The sequence below is a fragment of the Telopea speciosissima genome, chromosome 11 (genome assembly GCF_018873765.1).
Source record: "Telopea speciosissima isolate NSW1024214 ecotype Mountain lineage chromosome 11, Tspe_v1, whole genome shotgun sequence".
In the NCBI taxonomy this organism is placed as follows: Eukaryota; Viridiplantae; Streptophyta; class Magnoliopsida; order Proteales; family Proteaceae; genus Telopea; species Telopea speciosissima.
In genome coordinates, this window is record NC_057926.1 from 34,469,240 (window position 1) to 34,493,271 (window position 24,032).

General features: G+C 39.9%; 1 protein-coding gene across 1 annotated transcript in view; it reads left to right on the forward strand.

Moving 5' to 3' along the window:
* The window catches only part of LOC122646192 (26S proteasome non-ATPase regulatory subunit 13 homolog B), a 48,626-nt gene that overhangs the window by 19,585 nt on the left and 5,009 nt on the right, over positions 1-24,032 (forward strand). The gene's annotated exons all lie outside the window — the stretch shown is intronic.

Below are 24,032 nucleotides of genomic sequence, written 5' to 3' on the forward strand. Positions count from 1 at the left end.
GAAAGATCCATCATAGCCACCACCATAGCTACCCTCATGGCAACTATACCCTCCAAATGTCAAACCAGTGCTCTCGAAGGATGGTCAACCACTATATCCACAGTACCCAGCTGCTGAATTGGCTCTCTTGAAGACACTATCAACATGATGTGCTGGACTGGGGCTCTATCCTATGAAGGATGGTGCACACCAATGCCCAGATTGTCTGCTCTCACCCAAACTCATGGCTTCCATTGTTCTAGAAAGCTCGATAATCAATGCCCATCAACTGCCTCCTCCTCAGGTCTGATCCTAAGTGGAAAGATGCCATGATAGAGGAAATGCAGATCGTGAGGAAACATGGTACTTGGGAGTTTGTTCCCTAGCCGAAGGGAAAGAAGCTAGTGGGATGCAAATTGGTGTTCACTAGTAAGCATAAGGCTGATGGAACCATTGAGAGGTACAAGGCAAGGTTAGTTGCCAAGGGCTTTACTGAAACCTATGGCATTGACTACCAGGACACTTTTGCCCCCTGTAGCAAAGATGAACTCAATTCATGCTCTGCTATCATGTGCTGTTAATATGGAATGGAATTTCCAATGGTCAGACATACAAAATGCCTTCCTAAATGGCGATTTGAAAGAAGTTAACATGAACATTCCTCTAGGTTTGGCATCATCATCAACCATTGAGAAAGTCTACCCTATATGAAAATCCCTCTACAGTCTGAAACAGTCCCCATGGGCTTGGTTTGGTCAGTTTCTTAAGGCTATGCAGAATTTTGGTTACAAGCAAAGCTAGGCTGATCACACCCTGTTTGTTAAACATAAGGGCAATGAATTTACTTCTCTCATCGTGTATGTTTATGATACACTGGTCACAGGCAATGATGATGTAAAAATCTTTTAGATAAAAGCTTAGTTAGCTAAGGAGTTCGATATTTAGGATTTGGGACCTCTCAGATACTTCCTAGAAGTTGCCTGATCTAGTAAAGGCATCTTTATTTCCCAAAGGAAATATGTTCTAGACCTTCTCAGTGATAAAAGAATGCTTGGATGTAAACCAATTGATTCTCCTATTGAGGTAAACCATCATCTCAGTAACAAGGGTAATGATCCTGTAGATAGAGAAATCTATTAGAGACTTGTTGGCAGACTGATATACCTCTCACATACTCGGCCGGATATTGTATATGTTGTAGAAATTGTGAGCCAGTTTCTACATGATCCTCAGACTGCACATCTCTAGGCAATATATCGGATATGGAGATAATTAAAATCAATTACTAGAAAAGGAATCTTATTCTCCAACAACGATAATCTTAAGCTAGAAGCCTTTATTGATGTCGATTGGACTAGTTTTGTCGATGATCGGCATTCCACTTCAGAATATTGCACTTTTCTTAGAGAAAATCTAGTTACCTGGAGGAGCAAAAAGCAACCGGTGGTATCTAGATCTAGTGCAGAAGCAGAATACTGAGCAATGGCACATGGTGTCTATGAACTGGTATGGCTCAAGGTACTACTTAGTGATCTAGGGGTGACTGCTGAAGACTCTACTGTGACAACAAGGCTGCAATCGGTATAGGTCATAGTCCGGTCCATCATTACAAGACCAAGCACATTGAGATTGATAGACATTTCATTAAGGAGAAATTTGAGCAAGGCTCAATTTGCATTTCGTTTTTCTCCTTTGGGAATCAATTAGCTGATGTGTTCACAAAGGGATTACATTGTAAGGTGTTCCATCCTATTGTATGCAAGTTGGGTATGAGAAATATTATTGCACCAACTTAAGGGGGAGAGTTAATATGTCATTGACTGTGAGTGTGTATGTTAGGATAAAGATTGTGACTCATCCTTACCTAACATTCCCTATTTGTAATCCCTTTTCTTATCTATAAATATTGGCGGCCTTCGTCATTTTGGACAAGCCAATCTATTCTTTCTCTCTCTCCTTCTTCTTCTCAACTTTAACATACCAGAATTGTGGGAGAAAAGTATTCACGTGAATAAAGGCATAGTTGTCGCAACACCTAGGCAATCCTAGGCATTGTAGGAGGGAAAACATCAAGATGACACCAACAAGGCTCCAAGGCAGCTCCTAAACGACTCCTAGGTGATTATGACATCCTTCCAGCAAAGGGCACTTGGACACCTAGGCGACACTTTGACAACTATGAAGAAAGGAAAGAATTCTTACCCTGTTAATTGATGGAATAACAAGAGAAGAAGAAGTAGAAGATGAGACGATGATATGTATTTTCGAATCCCACTTGGATTACTACCTCACTAAAACAAACAAATGTAGAATCAGAATGAATGGTTTTGTGTCTATTATCAGCTCTTCCTCCTGAGTTGAGGTCAATCATTCAGATAGATGGGTGTAAACTAATGAAGAAAGGAGGGAATTCTTACCCCTGTTAATTGATGGAATAACAAGAAAAGAAGAAGTAGAAGATTAGAAGATGATATGTATTTCGGAATCCCACTTGGATTACTACCTCACCACAACAAACAAATGTAGAATCAAAATGGATGGTTTTGTGTCTATTATCAGTTCTTCCTCCCGAGTTGAGATCAATCATTCAGATAGATGGGTGAAAACTAATGAGTTCGGATATTAATGAACGCTATGCATTCTGAATCTTACAGAATTGGGAGGCAAAAGCCAATATTTCAGTCAACAACATTGTTGGGAGGCTGTGAAGCCCTTACAGCTATTTAAAGACTTAAGAAGATTTGATTCAGGCTGGTCTTAGGAAACCAAGGGCTAGTTGAAAACAATCCTTAACAAATACAGGAACTAAAAGCTCTTCCAATCACAGGATGAGATGGACCCTACGATATGGTTTTCCAGGTGAACCAAAAACCTGAACTGCAAGCCAGAAAAAGTGGTTTAATCTGGTCCAAACCAGAACTGTAGGCTAAAGTTCTGCTTTGGTCTTCTTCCTATAATGGTGTTGCAGCCTGAACCTTGATTTTGCATAAACTCTACCCCGGCTTGAAAGCATTCGCTCCCAGCAAATGCGTGAAGGACATGTATCGTTCATACAAGTTAGGGTCAATGCGTCTGAAGTCATCGGCATGGATCCAGGAGTGCAATCAGATCTCGGACAGTTCTTCCACTTGACAAGAAAGGAATGAAAACCACCTCCCTTGCAAGTGATAGCAAACGTATCTTCCAAGACATCCTCGATCTCATTTTCAATGGGTGGTAACAACTGGAGTAGCTTCAATGTGTGTTTTGTATCTCCCTCATATGTGGTGACGTAAGTGTAAGATCAACCACGTTGAAGACGTTGCTTATGGCCATATCAACAAGCAACTCTAGCACTTAGCATTAGGTCTAACTTTTTTAAGGACTTTGTAGGTATCTATCTTGCGTAGGTAGAGCTTCATATTTGTACTAGGAGGGAATCTCTCTGTAGCAATGCGAACCATATCCATATTACTTGGTTGAAACTCTACATAGCAGCGACAACGATTAGTTGAAGCTTTGTAGGCATCATTACTCGAGGCTTTTCTCCATCGAATGTTGGTGTGCACCTTTTGTGATGCGGATCCATTTCATTACTGACACATGCTTGAGCGGAGGTAACAAGATCAACAAGCTTCGTAGGCTGAACTATGAGAAAAATCTCAAAAGGAGTACAACCCGTAGTTTTGTTCATTGAGCTGTTATACACAAACTCGACAATGTTAATATGGATGGCCTAGTCTTTGCATAGTCACGACTTAAGATCAAGGCAACATAGCAAATTGCTTAAACTCCAGTTAACAATTTGTCTGTGGATGGAAAGTTTTAGAGAATTGTAGCTTAGTGTTGAGCTTCATTCATAGCTTCTTCCAGAAGTAACTCATGAACCCGACGTCTCTATTTGACATGTAATTCCATTTGAGTGCCCCCCTAACATAAAAGAGAGTTGTGCAGTTGTGGGTCGCTTCGCGGAAGACATTGCTTAGGACCAATGGGTCACACAGTAGGTGCACGATCGACTTTGCACGCTCCATCCTTTGGCCCTTCGCCTATCGGCTTGGCAGGCAAGCTACTGAGATCCGCCCGTCAGTCTCTTGGTGCCTAATACTCTGCCTAGAAAGCGCTACTTTACGTTTGATCCTAACAGAATAGGTATTAGTTCGGTAATGGTTGGAGCAGCAAACTCGGATTTGGCAAGAATCTCATTTTTTGGTAGTACGAACTACAAAGGGGGAATTAGCCCAAAAATTGGATAGGGGTCAAGGCGTAGCTGGGCACCGGCGCAACACTTTTTGCACTACATGTAATCGCACAACCCAAGGTATTAGTATCATGCATTGTATCAGAAATGTGATTTTAAGAGCGATATTGTGTCGTATCAAAGAGACGGAAGATACATTAAAGATACACATGGAAATGTTTAGGATACATGCAAAATACAGTTTTGAATCATGAAACACTATAAATAAGTAATACGTAAAATATATCATGTATAAAGAGGAGAACAAAGTACGACGAGACAAGTGTATTCAATTGATTATGTATAAAGGATGAAGTTTCTTACTTGTACTATTACTTAAAAGAAAGTCATTTTCAGTTTGGGGAAGATTTTGGGGTTTAGATACATGCCTCATTGCAAAAAAATAAAAAAAAAGGTTGATGCAATCATTCAGCTTGCTTTACACTAACCTGGTGATCCGTTGCAATAAAATAAAAAATAAAACCCGTCACTAGAGCATCCCAGTGCACGAGGCTCCCGCTACTGCAGCGTCTGGGAGGGGCAAATGTACACGGCCTTACCCCCAGCTTCACAGGAGAGGCCGTTTCCAAGTGTTGAAGTATACCGAGCTAGGGTTAGGGAGACTATCTTGATTAGAATATTCCTTATTCTAATCGAGATACTTACCTAGGTGTCTTTCTTTGGTTGTAATTAGATTATATTCCTAGTCCTAGTTTGTTTCCTAGTTCTCTTATGTTTCTATTTTTCTGTTTCTATGATTCCTAGTAGGAATAGGAGTCTTTGGCTGTAATCTTTGCATATATAAATAAAGTCTTAAGAGAGGAGACTGATTAGTTCGATCAAGCACAACAGATCAGCCCTCTCTTCTTCTCTCTTCTGCACCCTCTTGGCACAGGTTATTGTTGGTTTAATTTGTTACATGGTATCAGAGCACAACCAACCAATAATTGGTTGTTGAATTCAGATTCTGGTTTGAAGGTCTTCTCAAGCTTTTTGTAAAGGGGTGCAGCACCCTATGCTGCATACTTCTACAGATTTAACCCTAGATATAGTTTTGAAAACTAGGGTTTTATTACTTACCAAGATCGATTGGAGATCATTTGTTTGAGTGGAGCTCATCAGTTCAAGCTGATTTCTTCTTGGAGGACATTGCTGCATTTTTATGGGTGAATATTATATTCATTATCAAATGGAAAGGAAAAAACAGGGAAGCCCCCAACGGGGGGGGGGGGCAGAGGGGGAAAAAGTGAAAAACAATGCCTACATACAAGGAGGATAGACCTCAACGGGGGTGGAGGGAGAGGAGATTAGAGGGAAGGCCCAAGGATTCAGCATATACCTGTTCCTTGGGGATGTAATACAATAAGAATTTTGCTTATCACATAAAAAAAGATGGAATCCCAAATCTGACGGAGAGATCTTGAGGTGGAGGTCCATCTTCTAAGATTGCATTCTGTTAACAAAACAGGAATTTCGTGAATGGCTTGAATGATCAATGAGATCAGTCAAGCTCTCTATTTATAATAATAATAATAAAAGAGATTACAAAGGGATACACTGTTCACGATACTATTCACGACACTGTTTACATGAACAGTGTCACAGTCCAAATTACAATCCTACCCTTGTTCAAAAGTACATAAATAAAGCATAAATAAAAACAAAAAATACCCTTATAATATCGGGTAACACATCTCAACACTCCCTCTCAAGTTGGGGCATAGATATCACACATGCCCAACTTGACTAGACTAGGATAAAACAGCTTCCCACTCAACCCTTTGGTGAAGACATCAGCCAGTTGATCTCCAGACTTCACAAAAGGAATACAAATCTGCCCACTCTCTTAACTTCTCCTTGATGAAGTGTCTGTCAATCTCCACATGTTTGGTACAATCATGCTGCACTGGATTGTGGGCAATGCTAATTGCTGCTTTGTTGTCACAGTACAACATCATTGGAAGATGAACAGAACCACGGATATCAAGGAGTAAACTCTGAAGCTACAGTAACTCACATATGCCCTGGGCCATAGCACGGAATTCAGCTTCAGCACTAGATCTTGACACTACATTTTGCTTTTTACTCCGCCATGTGACAAGATTTCCTCCAACAAAAGTACAATAGCCGGAGGTAGATTTCTTGTCAGGGTTACCACCCCGATCAAGATCCGTGTAAGCCTCAATGCGAAGATGGTCATGAGGAGACAAAAGGATCCCCTTTCCTGGAGTCGACTTCAAGTAATGGAGAATACGAATAACAAATGACCATGTGAGTGGAATAAGGATCATGCATGAAGCGGCTCACAAGACTCACAAAGAATGGCAATATTTGGTCGGTGTGGGAGAGATAAATCAGCTTGCCCACCAATCGTTGATATCTGCCCTTATCAACAGGTTCACCATCCTTCTTTTGCAGACGGGTAGTAGCTTCCAAGGGAGTGTCACAAGGATGACAACCAAGCAAACCAGTCTCTGATAGTAAATCTAGAACATACTTTCTCTGGGAGAGAAAGATGCCTTTTGGAGAACGGGCAACTTCAATCCCAAGAAAATATCTTAGCTGTCCTAGATCTTTTATGTCAAATTCCCGTCCCAAGAAAGCCTTCAGGTGAGAAACTTCATCTGTATCATTACCAGTCACAACTATGTCATCAACATAAACTATGAGAAGAGTGACCTTTTCTCCCTTTCGCTTGATGAACAGAGTGATCAGCATGACTCTGTTTGTATCTACAGGAGACCATGGCTTTATGAAACCTACCAAACCATGCCCGTGGAGATTGCTTCAACCTATAGAGTGCCCTTTTGAGCCTACAAACTTTCCCATGGGTCTTGTCAGAGGAAAAACCCGGAGGAACATCCATATAAACCTCCTCTTCTAACTCCCCATGAAGAAATGCATTTTTTACATCCAACTGCTGTAGGTCCCAGCCAAAGTTGACAGCACAAGACAGTAAGACCCGGACAGTGTTCAACTTCGCAACAGGGGCAAATGTCTCCTGGTAGTCGATCCCATAAGTCTGAGTGAAGCCTTTGGCCACAAGCCTGGCTTTATATCTATCCACTGTTCCATGTGGCTTCTGCTTGACAACAAATACCCATTTGCACCCGACTGGTTTCTTACCCGAAGGAAGAACAACTAGCTGCCATGTCTCATTTTTAAGTAAGGCTGTCATTTCTTCCATCATGGTTGCTTTCCACTTTGGATTTGCAATTGCCTCTTGCCATTTCTGAGGAATAGAAACAGAGGAAAGAGAAGAAACAAATGCACGATAGGAAGGAGATAAAACATCATAGGAAACAACATTGGAGATGGGGTGTTGGGTGCATGACCTAATGCCTTTACGAACAGCGATAGGTAAGTCAAGGGAAGGATCCTTACCAGATGATGTAGTAGGGTCTGGATCTGAATCAAGTGCAGACGATTGTGGAGGTGGTATGGTGGTGGTGGTAGTCTCAACTTGTCCTGTGCGCTCCCAGGTATATACCTTATCAACATGGATTTGACTGACTGGTCTACGCTCCCCCTAAATAGGAGCCACTATAGGAGCTGAAGTTACAGAGGGCTCCCCCTGAATAGAAGCCGGAAGAATAGCAGACACATCTTCAAAACCCTGATATTGCTCCCCCTGAAGAGGTGTCTGGGAATAATATGACAAGGACTCATGGAAGACAATATCCATGGAGACAAAAGTACGACGAGAAGGTGGATGGTAACACTTGTATCCTTTCTGGGTCGTAGAATAGCCCAAAAAAATACACCGAATGCTCCGTGGATCAAACCATGAGGATGATGATTGCGGACATAGCAAACACAACCAAAAACTTTGGGGGGAACCACAAAGGAGGAGGAACCCTGGAGGAGATCAACGGGGGAACGACCATCAAGGACACGGGTAGGCACACGGTTGATGAGATAAGCAGCGGTAAGAATGGCATCACCCCAGTAGTGAGAAGGAACCTGCCATGCAAACATAATGGCCCGGGCTACCTTAAGGAGATGTCTATTTTTCCTTTCAGCAACCCCATTCTGGGAAGTGTGTCAACACAGCTGGTCTGATGGACAATACCATGTGCAACCAAATAAAGTTGGAACTGACCCTTTAGGTACTCTCTGCCATTATCACTGCGTAAAATGCGCAAGGTGGCATTGAATTAGGTCTGAACCATACGATGAAATAATTGAAAACAGCGGAAGACCTCACTTTTATGGCTCATCATGTACACCCAAGTGGCACGAGTATAACAATCAATAAACGAGACAAACCATCGATGACCAGAAAGGGAAGTACAACGGGCAGGGCCCCACACATCAGAATGAACCAAAGCAAAAAGAAACTCACTTCTTTTATTTAATGAAGAATAACTGGAACGAGTCTGTTTGGCCAAAACACAAGCCTCACATAAAAACTCATTCCTATTACAATGCTTAATCGAGCTCGGAAACAAAAGAGACAAAGTACTAAGGGATGGATGACCAAGTCGGCAGTGCCAGAGATGAAGGTCAGGGGACGAGGTGGACTGTAAATGATGAGTTGTAGAGGAAGCCGAATGCAAAGTAGAAGGCTGACCTGGGTCAAGTAAGTAGAGACCACCCTGCATCTTACCACCCCCAATCGTGCGCCCCGTCTCCAGATCCTGTATGACACAATGAGAAGGGAAAAAAGTCAGTTTGCTGTTCAGATCTCTAGTTAGACTACTAATAGAGACAAGGTTGGTAGAAAAGGACGGAACATGCAAAACAGATTTTAATGAAAGGGTAGGTGAGCAGCGTATGGAACCCTTCCCATTAATAGGAGAAAAGGAACCATTAGCTACTCGAACACTGTCTTTGCGTAAGATGGAGAATAAAGATGAAATACATGGGAGGAGCGGTCATGTGGTCGGTGGCACCGGAATCTATAGTCCAAGGACTGGATACAGCCGATGCACACGGACTCATCGATCGAGTACCGAGGCAAAATTAGAACCAGGAGGGGCAGCAGTGTAGATGCCGTAGTGGAGGCAGCAGAAGAGGCCTGTAGCATGCGACGGAAAGCTAGGAGCTCATCCCGAGTAAGCCCAATGTCAGATGAAGGGGCAACAGCAGCAGTAGTAGGAGAATCAGCCATATGACCCTTGGGCTTAAACTTCCCACGGGCTTTCTTTTCCTCAAAATCAGCAGGCTTCCCATGGAGCTTCCAGCATTGAGCCTTAGTATGATAGAGCCTATTGTAGAGTTCACACTTGACAGGACCTTTAGGGACAGCAGTACCACCATCAGCAGTGGTAAGAGAAGGAGTACTGGAAGCAACTTGCAAGGCAGAGCGATCAACAGTAGAGGAATGCAGCATAGCAGCCCGACGAGATTCCTCATTATGAACCAAGGCAAAGGCCTGCTCTAGGGATGGAAAAGGGGACTGCCCAAGTACTTGCACCCGAATAGGATCAAACTCCATATTTAGTCCAGCCAAAAAATTATAGACACGTATTTTGTCAACGTGTTTGCGATAGGCAGCCGATCGAGTGAGAGGGCCGATAGTCGGAGTAATGATCCAATTGCTGCCACATGTTCTTGAGGGCAGCATAGTATTTGGAGACAGATAGCTCCTGTTGGGTAGTGGCATTAGCCTTCTTTCTAATCTCATAGACCTATGCATCATTCCCCGTGCGACCATAAGTCTCTTTGGCACCATTCCAGATAGTATAGGCAGTGTTCAGTAGAAGAAAATTATCTGAGATATCCCCTTGCATAGAATGGATCAAGTAGGACATCACCATCGCATCATTCGATAACCACTTGTTGAGCTAAGAACCTTCTTCCACTGGTTTAGTTGTTGTCCCAAGAAGATGGCCAGTGAGGCCACGGCTAGCTACTGTCAAATAGGTAGACTGAGACCACTTCAGGTAGTTAGAGCCATCAAGTTTGATTGGGGCAGCAAGGGGAAGAAAATCAGTCCGGGGCTGGCCATCAATGCCAGAAGAGGCCGAAGAAGAATCTGAACCAGTCATTGCAGTAGGTAACCAATCTTCAATGAAGCAGCAAACAGCCAAAAAATATCCAAAAAAATTCTGGAATCGACCCCCAATAGAAAAGGGCTGTATTGGAGCAAAAAATCTCAGATATGTAGGCTGGGAATGATGTCGAATGAAGGCAGCAAGGGTGCCAATCAGATGCAGTAGGAACCAGCAGCCCAACCCCAAGATCGATTAATGTCAGGGTTTTGAATCGATAAGGGGCTGGGGTCTTCAACCAATCTGATGAAGTGAATAGGGGCTGAGAACAATATCAAATAAAGATCCCACAATAGAAGATGCAGCCAAAACAGATGTAGAGGCCTGATCTCCAAAAAAAATAGGAATCTTCAAATCGCAGACAGTGCTTCAGCTCCACTCGATAAAAAAAAGAGGCATAAAAAAGGAGGTATATTGGGGCAGCAGCTAGATCATTACGATCACCTCAGTAGTGCTGCCCTAATGGGAGAAGAAGAACGAAAAGAAAGGAAGAAAGAAGAAGGGAAGAATCTCGATGGAGGGAAGGAGAAAAAAATCAAAGGGAGGGAGGTGGGTTTTGAAAACTTAGATTAGAGTGTATTTGGCTCTGATGCCATGTTAACAAAACAGGAATTTCGTGAATGGCTTGAATGATCAATGAGATCAGTCAAGCTCTCTATTTATAATAATAATAATAATAAAAGAGAGTACATAGGGAAACACTGTTTACGACACTGTTCACGTGAACAGTGTCACAGCCCAAATTACAGTCCTACCTTTGTTCAAAAGTACATAAATAATGCATAAATAAAAAACCAAAAATACCCTTATAATATCGGGTAACACATCTCAACACATTCCATCCAAATAGAAGAAATGGTCGCACCAAAAGCCAGCTTCCTAATCATATCACGGATAGAACTTCCAGAGAATGTCATGTCCACATTACGACCAGACATGTCAACATTAGTACATTACTTCTGATACATTCAGTGGATCCTTATTGAAGGCTGCATAATCAGTAGCTTCTTCAAAGTTTTTTGCTTCTTATCGAAGACTGCAGATTCAGTATATGCGATACCCTATTTAGGATTTTTTTTTTTCTCTCTCTACAAACGATCCCATACCTGTTACGTGACTTTGAGGTTGATTTCTACCTTCATCAAGAACTTTCGGTCCGTCTGCCCTGCTCTGCTTTGCTGGTATTTGAGGTTGGTAAACCCTAAATCTTATCTTTGTTTAGATTTGGCTTATCAAACCCTACTACTGCTACTTTTTTGGGTTATTTTTAAACCCTAATCTGGTTCTGTTCGAGAATCAATTGCTACTATTGCTGCTGCTGATCCTTTAGTACTCGATCTTGTTAAGAGTTGGGATCTCAAACCCTACGGTTGTGTTTGCTGCAATTTTTGGGTTATTTTGAACCTAATCTGGTTCTATTCAAGAGCCGAGTGCTACTGGTATTTGTGGTTGGTCTTCGGTATCATTATGGCTGATCCCAAACCACCAACAGACAATGTCCAAGTTCAAATCACTACTATTAAACTCTCGAGAGTTTCAAATTATCTCTTATGGGCCCAATCAGTACAAGCCTACATTCATGCCAAAGGAAAACTGAAGTATATTATTGATGATTCTCCTAATCATGATTCAAAGGGTCCTGCCACAATCACAACTCATGATGAGTGGATGCGTGAAAATTCAATTATCAAGATATGGTTATGGAACATTGTTGAACCTGCTATTGCATCCAATGTGATGTTTCACACCTTTGCTAAGGATGTTTGGAATGATTTGCATGAAAGTTTCTCTCAAGAAAGGAATATCTCTTGTATGTATGATCTTTATGAGAAACTCTTTACTTTCCAACAGGGAGATAAATCCTTGAATGAATATTTTGTTAGTTATAAAGGTATAATTGAGGAACTCCAGATGCATCACCCTAAGTACCAATCTGGATCAGTTAAAACAACAAAGAGTTGAGTTTCATGTTGCTGAATTCCTAGCTGGACTGCATCCTGATTATCAATCTATGAAGAGTCAACTACTCACCGGGGAGAAGGTACCTCCACGCAATGAAGTTTTCTCTTGTATTAATCGTTTGGCTAATCCATCCAAATTTGATACTACACCCAAGGGAAACTCAGCCTTTGTTGCCAATCGTGGTCGAGGACGTTGTCGTGGCCAATTTAGAGGCCGTTGCCGTGGCATTGGTGGCTACATGCTCTCAACCCATTATAAATCTTCCTGTGGCAAACCAAATCATACTGTAGACACCTGTTGGACCAAGCATGGAAAACTTGAGTGGGCAAATGAGCTTGCCAATACGGTCATGACTGACAAGACTACTGAAAATTCTACTAGTGATATGCACCAGAATTCTAACACCTCATCTATTATGTCTCGTGATGATTACAACCAGCTAGTCAAACGCCTTCAGCAACTTGAAGCTGCAGCTGCCTCCACTACTACTGCTACCTTAGCATATAAAGGTAACTCTGTTTTTTATCCTTTCTCTACTTCATGGCTTATTGATTTGGGTGCTTTGTGTCACATGTCACCAGCCATGTTTGTTTTCTTCAATGAGTCAAGTTTAGACCTCTTCCAATGTTGTCCTTGTTGATGGGTCCTCTACTTAGGTAGTTAGTCATGGAACTATTTCTCCCACATCCTCCATGACCTCTCTTGTTCATCATGTTCCTATATTACCTTTAAGTCTTTTATCTGTCAGTCAACTTACTAAGTCTCTTAACTGCATTGTAACTTGTTATCCTTATTGTGTATTTTAGGACCTTTAGACAAGGAAGATGATTGGTGGAGGGTTTGAGCATGGCACAAGACCTTCTACTGTTGCTACATCGACTACCATACCATCTACCATGCAATGACATTTATGCCTTGGACACCTGTCTCTACCTAAACTCTAGTTAATGGTTCTTAGTTGCAGGTCTACATCTTGGCTTGAATGTGAAGCCTGTGAACTGAGCAAACATCACTGTGCCTCCTTTCCTGCCCATAATACACCTAGAAGTTCATTATTTCCTTTAGTACATTCTTACATTTAGGGTCCTTGTTGAGTTCGTAAAAGGGTAGGACTTTCTTATTTTAGTTTTGTAGACGATTATTCCTGTTTCACTTGGGTTTATTTGTTGAAAGACTGGACTCGATTTCTTACTGTATTCAAAAACTTTTATCAAGAAATAAAAACTCAGTTTGACGAGTTCATTAAAATTTTTTCATTCTGATAATGCCCTTGAGTACACTCAAAATGAGATATCTGATTTTATCTTTCATGGTATTGTTCACCAAACCAATTGCTCGTACACTCCACAACAAAATGGGGTGGCCGAACACAAAAATCGACACTGAAGGTGGCCCGGTCTATTATGCTCCACATGAATGTTCCTTAAATGTTTTTGGTGTGATGCTGTCCTTACACCTTGTTATCTTATTAATCGTATGCCGTCGTCTGTTTTAAATAATAAAGTCCCTTTTTCTATTCTTTATCCTGGTAGCTCTTTGTTTGCTTCTCCACCATGTGTTTTTGGGTGCGTTTGTTTCGTTCACATTCTTCAACCTGCTATTGACAAATCGTCTTCTTGGTCTGTTAAATGTATCTTTCTCAGTTACTCTAGGACCTAGAAAGGGTATACATGTTTTGATCCGGTTCCCAGTAAACAATTTCTTAGTGCTGATGTCACATTCTTTGAAATTCTTCTTATTTTTCTTGTTCTTCTATACCGACTACTGTGAACAATGAAGACCTTCTCGTTCCTCCCCTATCTATGACCATACTCATTCCATCACTTCCACCGGCTCAGGTCTGTCACTGTTGCTGCCGTCATGACAGACCCATCACTGTCTGTAAAGGTACTCGCTTCTATACTAAAAAACCCAGTAGTCCTTAACTGTTTATCCTATTGAGCAGTATGTATCCATTTCTCACCTTCCATTCCACTATTACACATTTGCAACTGCTTTATGTACTAACTTTTTTCCTAAAACACACCATGAGGCTTTTTGTCACCCAGGCTGGAAGGCATCAATGGATACCGAGATGGATGCTTTATTGTCCGGAGAGAGTTGGACCCTGGTTCCATTACCACCTGGGAAGGGTTTTGTCAAATGGCGATGAGTTCATACTATCAAATACAATCCGGCTTGTTTTGTTGAGTGTCTTAAGGCCCGATTGGTTGCTAAAAGCTATACTCAAACTTATTGCGTTGATTACTATGAAACTTTCTCACCAGTTGCCCGCTTAAATTCTGTTCGTGTTCTTATTTCTCTGGCTGTCAATCTAGAGTGGCCCTTGTATCGGATGGATTTCAAAAATGCTTTTCTCTATGGTGATCTTCAGGAAGAAGTTTATATGGAGCAACCTCCAGGGTATGTTGCTCAGGAGGAGAGTTCCACCAAATTATGTAAGCTTTGTAAGATGATCTATGGGTTGAAAGTTGAAACAATCTCCAAGAGCATGGTTTGATAAGTTCAACTCCATTGTAACTCAGATTGGGTTCTCACAATGTTATTCTAACCATTCCGTTTTTGTTCGGTACCAAAGTTCAAAGGTGGTTGTGATGATATTTGGTAATGATGCTTCTGGTATTGCTTAAGTTAAATATTATCTTCATCAACATTTTCAAATGAAAGACTTGGGTGTTCTCTAGTATTTCGTTGGTATTAAAGTTTTACGTAGCAAGAAAGGTGTTAGCTTATCACGAAGATAATATGTCCTTGATTTCTTGTTTGAAACTGGTATGCTTGCTTCTAAACCACTTGATATTCCCATGGATCCCCATTAGAAACTTGGTTCTAGTGAGAATGAGGATTTTACAGATGTACATTGGTCTAGAGGACTGGTCGGAAATTTATCTTACTATTACTCAATCGAATGTATCATTTTTTGTTGGTGTTATCAGTCAGTTTATGCAAATACCAAAGAAGATTCACTGGGATGCTGTTTGTCGTGTTTTGCGGTACCTAAAAGTTGCACCTAGTAAGGGTCTCATTTGTCGACTTAATCAAAATATCAGCTTGGTAGGGTTTTTTGATGTTGATTGGGCTGGTACTTATGATAGACATTCTACTACTGATTATTGTACCTTCGTGGATGGTAACTTGGTCACCTGGACAAGCAAGAAACAAACTATTGTTGATAGATCTAGTGTTGAGGCTGAGTATCGGTCGATGACACATACTACAACTGAGTTAATGCAGATAAAGTTGTTGCTTTAGGAGTTGGGATTTCCTATTACTTAACCTATGAAGATGATTTGTGATAATCTGGCTGCTATTTACATTGCTAGCAGTCCAGTATTTCATAAGAGGACTAAGCACATTGAAGTTGATTGTCACTTTATGTTATGAAGAAGTTGGTTTCTACTCTGTACGTTTCCACTGCTAACTAACTTGGTGATATGTTTACCAAGCCATTGTTTGGACTTACCTTTTGAAGAAATTGTTCCAAGCTGGGTCTTGGTGATTTGTACGCTCCAGCTTGAAGGGAAGTGTTGAAGTATATCGAGCTAGGGTTGGGGAGAGTATCTCGGTTAGAATATTCCTTGTCCTAATCAAGGTACCTATCTAGGTGTCTCTCTTTGGTTGTAATTAGATTATATTCCTAGTCCTTCCTAGTCCTAGTTTGTTTCATAGTTCTCTTATGTTTCGATTTTTCTGTTTCTATGATTCCTAGTAGGAATAGGAGTCTTTGGCTGTGGACGGACTAGTTCGATCAAGCACAACAGATCAATCCCCTTGTCTAACTCTTCTTCTCTCTTCTACACCCTCTCAGCACAAGCTATTTTTGGTTTATTTTGTTACACCAAGTTTTTAACACAACCATTTATTGCAATAACACAACTTAGCCGTTGCAGCAAGGCTTGCCCACTAAAAAAACGACACTATAAATCAATATTTGAGTAAAAAATTCGAAGTTTTGATAGAAAACTGTTCTTGTGCAAATCTGAATTTGGTCCTTGATTGCAGGCTGTTTAATTACCAAATGATGATGATATCAACACTACTAGAGTCACTTTTGCCATTAGATACAAGTAAACAAGTTGATTTTTGCCAAAACAAAATTGATTACAATGCCTTACAAGAGCTCTTGGTAAGTGTTTTGAATCCTTGATCGAGTTATATAGTTTATAAGAGATGTATCAACTGAATCGATAAGTATCAATCATATCAGGTCACATATCGATACTATATAGTTGACGCTTTTTGTAGTTATCGTATCGGTGTCGTATCATATCGGTACCCTAAAGATAAGATATGTATTGGTGGATACGTTAAGTTGCTTAAAACCTTGGCACAACCTCTTTGAAGAAGATAGATGTTATATGACTAACATCAAATGTCTTACAACATAAAATAGAGTGTGCCATCTTAAAAAATTGATCAACCACAACTAGTATAGAGTTGTGCTTTTCCCGTGTAGTAGGAAATCCAAGCACAAAGTTCATATTGATGTGTATCTATGGTGCATGTGGAATGGATAATGGAAAATACAAACCAGTGTTCTAACTTCGAATACGATCCCTCTTGATTACATGCATGATTCACATCCTTTTTTTCGGGGCCAATAATAACTACCGATAGCTTATAGAAAGGTCTTGTCCTTGCCAAAGTGTCCTTTAAGTCCTCCATGCAATTCTTTTATAAGATGATGTCGTAAAGACGAATCAGGAATGCATGGTTGAGTCCCCATGAATATATACCCATTATGGAGTACTTAGGATTGCTACCACCTTGTTGTAACATCAGGTAGATTGTTGAGAAATCCTTACCTAACACATACTCATCGTTGATTTCATCAATGCTCATCACTTGGGCTGAGAAAGTATGAAGAGTTAACACTTTTCTGCTCAAAGGATCTATAACAATGTTCTCTTTCCCAACCTTGTACTTTAGTGCCACGACTCTATGTAAGTATGCGAGCCACTTGGCATGCCAATTACTCACAGGCTTCTGTGAGTGAAGATGTTTGAGAGTGTAATGGTCATTGGAAAGGATAAACTACTTGTTGATGAGGTAGTGTCACCAATGTACAACCGTGTAGAGTTCCAATCATAAGTGGAATATTGCTTCTTGGCATCGTTAAGCTTCTCATTGCAAAAAGCAATGAGATGAATTCTTTGCATGAGAACTCCAATACCAATGTATGAAGTGTTTGTAGCAACCTCAAGTACTATGTAAAAGTCTAGCTACAGTATAGCGGGAGCCTCATATCATCTTTTGGTTAATAAGTTCAAGAGCTTTAGAAGCTATGAGTGTCCACTCAAATTTTTCCTTGCTCTGCTTTAGACATTCAGCGGTAGGTGCCATTATTGAGGAGTGTGTGATAAAGCTGTGATAAAATGAAGCAAGGTCATGGAAGCTTCTGACTTTGATGAAGGTGTTGGGAACCTGCCAGTCTAGGATGCTCTTAACTTTTTCCAGATCAGCTTCAATGCTTCTTGATGAAACAAAACCCCAAGGAACACAACAGAGTACTTCTTTAAATTGGTATAGAGCTTATCAACATTGAGTACCCTCATGACATGCCTCAGTTGATAATGATGACCATCCTTTTGTTCAATACAAATTAGTATATCATCAAAATAAACAACCAGAAATCTACCAAGCATATGATCTAGCTGTGGGATGGAGAATCTATACTAGAGTGTGATCTTGTTGAAGGCCCCAGAAATCTACCAAGCATATCATCTAGCCGTGGGATGGACAATCTATACTAGAGTGTGATCTTGTTGATGGCTAGACTGCCAATACACATGCACCACAAATAATCTTTCTTAGCATAAGAAGAGCAGATACTGCACAAGGGCTCAAACTCTCCTGTATGAAATCATTTCTCAATAAATTATCAACATATCAATTAAATTCAGCATGCTCTAGGACTCAATTTGTAAGCGGACAGGTTAGGTAACATTGAACTAGTCACTAGATTAATAGTGTGCTGAATATCACGCATATGTGGTAGTTCATTTTGTAATCATCAGACCCTAAATTCGCAAAATCAGAAATCGAGTCCTATATTGGCTTAGGAAGCTTAACCTAGGGGTTTTTCCCCTGGTGACGAGAGCCAATATGAGTCGTGATTCCTTGTTGGATTCTATAAGCCCCTATGGTAGTACTGGTGACTTCTTGTCCTCAGAAACCTGCTTTTAATTAGTTGTCAATCCTCTGTGCCTAGCATTCTGAGCTAGGATATTGATAGTATTGAATATATTGACAAATCAGAGAAAATAAGGTTATTTTAGTGGAAAAAAGCCTTGTGTTGGGTTACATATATATATATATATATATTTGGTCTTTGGTCCAATGGATTTTCTTTATAATAGGCCACTTTAATAGGTATAAAATGTGGGTAATAGATAGGAATACGGGATTTACTTTATTAGTGTAGTTAGAGTTTATTTTTATACTTTAATTGTTATTAAAGTGTTTTAGTTTGGCTGGAGTAAGTCTCTATGAGTTATTAGTGTAGTTAGAGTCTATGTTTATATTTTAATTGTTATTAAAGTGTTTTAGTTTGGCTGGAATAAGTCTCTATGAGTCCGACCTTGTTTTAGGCTGCTTCCTTTTATTTTATTTAGAATTTTAACTTTTTGTCAGTCATGCATACATCCATAGCAACCTATTGACTGGAGGAGTTTTAGGCTTAGTTTGAGTCTATATTTTTGAGTCTTTTATATGAGGTTGTAAGGGGCTTCAGCCTTGGACACAAATTTGAGGAATGGACAATGGATTTTTTTTCCTTTTGAAGTGATTTAGTGAGTGTACTCCATGGCAAGGAATGCGAGGGGTTTCATTCCCCATTGGTCAGGTAGTGTGCAGCTGCTGGGGATATGACCTTAGAATGTTCTCTCCACCCTGAAGCTTTGGCTTTTGAGTTGAATGTCATCAAGTTGTATCAGAGCGGGTTGTCTTTGCACCGGCTATGTGGGGGCGCATAGTGCAAAGCTAGGGGGGGTTGCTGCAGTGAGTGCTCTCCATAACCAGGAATGAGACGGACTTTAGTCCCACATTGTTTGGATAGTGTGTGGCTGCTAGGCATATGACGTAGCCTCTCCACCCTGAAGCTCGGGCTTTTGGGTTGGATATCATAAGTGAGGTTCAGAGCTCTCTGTTGTGGTGATTCAAGATAAACCTAGTGGTGATTTCCGGAACACTTGGTTCTAATTTCAGCTGGGTTCAGTGGGATGCCAATCCTGAGGATCAAGTGGGATTCTGATTCATATTCTTCTTTCTTCTTCCTTTATGATAATAGGTCAGTATCAAATTTTTTTTTTCTGGTCGAGTTAAGTTTTCCTTTTCGAATACAAATTCTTAAAGATCTCAGTTTTGGTTCTGAAATTATGTTTTTTTGGTTCTGAAATTTAAAAAATCTGATTTTAGATTATTGTCCTGCTGCTACTATTGTTTTTGGCCATTATTTCAAATCTGATTTTACTATTGATTTCAGAGTCCTAATTCTACTGAATCTCTTCAATTTTGGAATTTCATAGACTTTCTGCTTTTACTGCTAGTTCTGTTTTTAATTTCCTACTGAATCAATTCTGAATTCTATTCAAGGTTCTGTTGAGTTTTGGAATTTCTCCAAATCAAATGCTGTTACTGTTAGAATTCTAAAGTCCTACTCCAAAGAGGAAACCTATACAATTTTGGATTCAGCCATTGGATTACTCCCATTTGATCGAAATTACTTGTCAGTATGGCTTGTTTTCGTTGAGTTAAATGTTTTCATGAATCTGGGTTTTATTCCCTTATCTGTGATTCTGGTTTCCTTGGGTTCATAGTTGTCACGGGGTCTAGGCGATCCAAGGTGTTGGAAGGGGGCCCAGACGCAAGGTGATACCAACAAGGTGACCAAGGTCTCCAAGCGCTTGGACGCCCCTAAGTGACACCTTGACTACTATGCTTGGGTTTTCTAAATCCTAATCTTTAGGTGGTTAGGATCTCATTATTTGGTATCAGAGCCATGGCCAACAGTGATTCAAGGAATCACATTACACAACACTGTTAATATCATAGTTGTCAAGGCGTCGCTTAGGCGCTACCTAGGCGTCCAGGCGGTTTTGTTCGGGCCTAGGCGACAGCCGCCTTATTGCAGGACGAGTGGTACAGGGTTCCGGTATTGACCCTTATTTATGGCAAATTTCATTTAAGTAAATGTTTTTATATTTGTAATTTCATTTACTTAAGATATTATTCATAAATAAGCAAATACCCCCTATTTGAATCCAATAAAAATATTTAAAAAATAAAATTCCAAAAGGATAAAAAGTCAACCCCCCAATTGAAGAACAAAAACTAGATTTTCGGTGGTAGGTGAAATTTTTAACTTTCAAATGCTGAGATTTTTCTCAAATCTAAAAATTCTAGAAATCTTAATATGGTAAAACATTGCTAAAAACTAGAAGTGTGGTAAAATATTTATTTGTTTTGATATATAAAAAAATATTTGTATTCAGAGCGATTTTGACAGCGTTCGCGCATACCAAATAAGGTTTAACCAGAACATAACTTCTTCAATATAAATCAGATTTAAGCACTTTTGGATTTGTTGGAAAGCTGATTTTGTGCTCTAACTAATACAAAAAGTCTTGTGTAAAACTAAAATCATTTGACTAGTCAAACTTCTTAGAGAACAAGAACATCGCACTAAATCGAGAGCAATTTAATTACTTATAGATAAGATCATAGTTTTGATGACTTGATATGACTTAATGTTATTTTTTGATGACTTGATGTGGCTTCATGTTGATTTTTGATGACTGAAGGTTACTTAATGTTGATTTTTGATGACTTGAGGAGGCTTAATGTTGATTTTTTTATTATATAAGGTATAAATTGTAGCATACAAAAATATTGTAGCACACTAAATAATTTTAGAAAGGGTTGTTGCCTAAGCGCTTAGACACCTCTCCACCGCCTTGGGTCGCCTTGCCACCTTGACAACTATGGTTAATATACGTTGTTGTTTTCCTTACTTAACAGCTCGAGTTTGTAGACTTGTAACTTGGTATCAGAGTAGGGAGGTCGAGTGTTCAATCCTTGGGAAGTGCAATGGGTTTCCCACTTGAATGTGTGTCACGTGCAGGCCTGCATGTTGGGGTGGTTGTTGATATGCATTGTTGTTTGTAACTGTAGGGGTATTAGAAGATCAACATGTAGGTCTAACAGCTGCAGGGTTCCTCTGATACTTTCCAGCTTGAGAACTGAACCTTCCAGTGGGAGTTCTTAAAATTTTCTATGCCCATAGAGGCTTCTGAAAACGGTCGTGTACATCATATATGTTATCCACATTAAGCTCCTTCATGATCTTCGGTTTCAGACCGTCTTGAATCGTGAGACTCAATGGATGTCTTCCTCCCATGTATTAGGGTCTGTACCATGATTCCCTAACCTACATTCATCATTTTTCCACCATTTCTTTGCTGAACCTATCAATTCAGCTCTTGCAAGTCTCAATTTTATCTCCTCTGTCAAGGTAAACAAGTCAAAAAGTAATCAGTATTCTGATAGGCAAGCCAATCATAGAATACTTGGGGATCGAATTTTCCGTCTTACTCCCCGAGTTCAAGCTTCACCTTCTAAGTGTCATCTATACTTTAGTTATTATTCAAGCCACTGTCAAGTGTAGTACACAAAGTATCATCCTCTAAAGAGGGTTGTTGTGGTACTCTCTGTGGTCCTCTCCCTAAAATTCTCAAGGTGTTGTTTGCAGTAGAATGGTCAGGAAAACCTTCATTTGTTCTGTGATAATTCAGAATTGTCAGGCGTAGGGCTTGAGAAGACTCACTATGTTGTTGTTTTAGGACAGCAACTTCATCAGACAGTTGTCTAACATTGTCAGGCATTTGTCTGAAATTTTCAAACCAGCTGATTTATAAAATTCTGATTTCTGAAGTCCAGCAATGTCAGGGTTCCTTATTGCTGCTGGCTATAGCTCTTATACCAAATAATGGGGATCTAACCAGCGAATGGATGGGGTTTAGAAAACCAATAGAAAATCAGAAGCACAGGTAAGGAAAATATTCCAGATTCAAGAGAAAACTGATCACTCAATTTGGGCCGGTCTGACCAGGCCAGAAGTCTGGTCGAAGGGCCTGTTTGGGATGGGGAACAGTTCTGTTTAATTTGAAATATGCTGATGGACAGACTAGAAGATATTTAATAACCCCATTTGAACAAGGAAACTGAAAACCCAGCAGAACCAGAATTTCGATACTCAGAATTTAAGACGAGAAATTTGGATTTTGAGACCAAATAACAACAACAACAACAACTCAGCCTTACCCCAACTAACTGGGGTGCTACATGAATCCTTGCCCTCAAATCAGCATTTTGAGACCAAATTATTGTCATAAAATAACCAACAAAGATGAATTAAATATCAGAGTATGAATCAGAACCAGCAAAATGAAGTCTTAGAAGAGTTCGACTTCAGGTAGGATATTAATCCTATCACAGAAACAGAACTAGCAGTGAAAGCAGAAAGCAGTTTCTGAAATTTCAAAATTGAAGAGTATCGGCAGAATTAGGGCTCTCAAATTGTTGGTAAAATGAGGCATTAAAATCAGAATTGAAATTATGGCCAAATCAATAGTGGCAGCAGGACAATAATCTGAAATCAGACTTTGAAATTTCAGAACCAAAACTGAGATTTTTATGAAATTGTATTCTAGTAGGAAAACTTAAATCGACCAAAAAAAAGAAGATTTGAGAAGTAAAGTAGAAAGAAGGATTGAATTGGGAATCCCACCTGATTCTGAGGGTTGGCATCCCACCAAACCTCTGCTTGGAATCACCACAAGGTTTGTACTGAATCACCACAGCAGAAAGAGCTTTGAATAACACAACCATCAGGCAAAAGCCAATTTCCACACACAACCAAAAGACAAAAGCCAATTTCCGTTCATCAAATTTGTTTCTAGGGTTGAAGCTCGTTACAACCTTATAAAAATTTAAAAAAAAAGCTCAAACTAGGCCTAAAACTCCTCCAGCCAATAGCTTGCTATGGAGTATGGAGGTGGTCTTAACTAACTAGAATTCTGCATAAAATAAAGGAAAGCAGCTTAAAACAAGGCTAGACTCGTAGAGACGTATTCCAGCTTGTTAAAACACTTTAGTAACAATTAAACATAAAGAAATAGACTCTAACTAGACTAAATTATAAAGTAGTCATATTTCTACCTCCTACCCATACAAGGCATATTTCCACTAAAATAAGCCCATTTTCTCTTTATCTGCATCACTGTGTGCATGAGAATTTAGTATTGGTAATATCTATGCTTTGGTATGTGACTAGAGATACTTTCCAAAGTTATGGGTTTAACTCTTTCCCAATATATTTTTTTTTGGGGGGTGGGGTGTTGGTTGGGAGAGGAGCTAACTTCCATCAGTTTTAAAATTGTATGGGTCCTATGGAATCAATTATGTATTGTAATTTTTTTCCATAGTATTGAGTTTCCCATTGGAAAAAAAAGGGATCATATTGGTAATTGAGAATTGAAAACCAAATTTCTACTGTGGGTTTGTTCTGAATGTGAAGTAGGTGGTCTTTCAGTTGCTTTCTTTTGAGGGTTCTAATATGCAACATATTTGTTGATCATCTCTGTTTAGCTGGTTGTATCAAACTGCCATATTATTGGCCTGACCTGGATCACTTTACTTCAGATGGTATTATAACAAATCAAAAAACCTTGCTGTAAGGAGAAGGAAACTTACGAGAGTGATGAACATTAAAAAGATGAAATGTAAAGTGCATTTCACCTACATTGTTTGGTTGGCCTGAGAAAGTGTTCCTTTTGATTCGTGTGCAGATTCCTGCTGTATCAAACTTAAAATCCTTG